The sequence below is a fragment of the Oryctolagus cuniculus genome, chromosome 2 (genome assembly GCF_051225735.1).
Source record: "Oryctolagus cuniculus isolate XC-2025 breed Fujian yellow rabbit chromosome 2, ASM5122573v1, whole genome shotgun sequence".
Lineage (NCBI taxonomy): Eukaryota > Metazoa > Chordata > Mammalia > Lagomorpha > Leporidae > Oryctolagus > Oryctolagus cuniculus.
Genome location: NC_142868.1, coordinates 133930759 through 133931830, shown reverse-complemented (window position 1 = coordinate 133931830; position 1072 = coordinate 133930759).

Here is a 1072-nt window from a genome sequence, read left to right as displayed (position 1 = left end):
GCCAAGGCAGCTGTGTGTCAAGGCTCAGACCCTGTCACAGCTGCTAACACTCAGCACCTCCTGCAGGCACCGCACAACTGCACCCAGCCATGGAAGCCTGCGCCAAGACTTCCAGATTCCAAAACACAGAGAAAATCAGAGGTCAAATTCAAGGCCCAAGCCAAGGGCAACTTATGACTGTTCATAAAAATAAATAAGTCATGGGGCCAGCGCTGTGGCGTAGCTGGTGAAGCCGCTGTCTGCAGTGCCGGCATCCCACATGGGCACCAGTTCAGGTCCCGGCTGCTCCATTTCTGATCCAGCTCTCTGCTGTGGCCTGAGAAAGCAATGGAAGATGGCCCCGGGGCTTGGAACTCTGCACCTGCATGAGAGACCAGGAAGAAGTTCCTGGCTTCAGCCTGGCCCAACCCTGGCTGTTGTGGTCACTTAGGAAGTGAACCACTGGATAGAAGACCTCTCTGTCTCTGCCTCTCTTTAACTCTGCCTTTCAAATAAATAAATCTTTAAAAAGGAGGTAAAAAATGTTTAAAAAATAAATAAGTTTCCCAGACCTAGGAAAAGACATTCAAGAAAGACAGGGACTCCGAATCAACTATAGGCTTTCATTACTAATCAGGTGTTGCTGTTGGTTCACTGACTGTAGCGACTGTACCAGCGCAGTGTTAGATGTTAATAGGGAAACTCGATGGGGAGGATAGGGGAACTCTGGCCTAGGTCCGGAGTTGTTCTGTAAATCTCAAACAGTTCTAAGGCAATGAAAGCTACTAAAGAAAATACTGAAGGCACCGCGTGTCATCAGGTGTTTCGGCTTTTCTCTGCTTTATGTGCTTTTTCAATTCTTTCTCTGTTCCCCAGTGACCTTCACGCTCCTGTAGCTGCAGGGAGGCCTGGGGTTACGTACGCTGGGCTGGCCGCCGGCCGCTCAGCACTGCCTCTGACATACCCCTGGCTTCTCCTGCGTTTGCTGTGAGATGATGGCGCCTTGCTTGTGTGATGGTAACAGAAAAGGACCTGCTTCTCTAACATTTTCTTAGAATCAAAGTACATCAATGCTCACTTAAATTCACAGTGG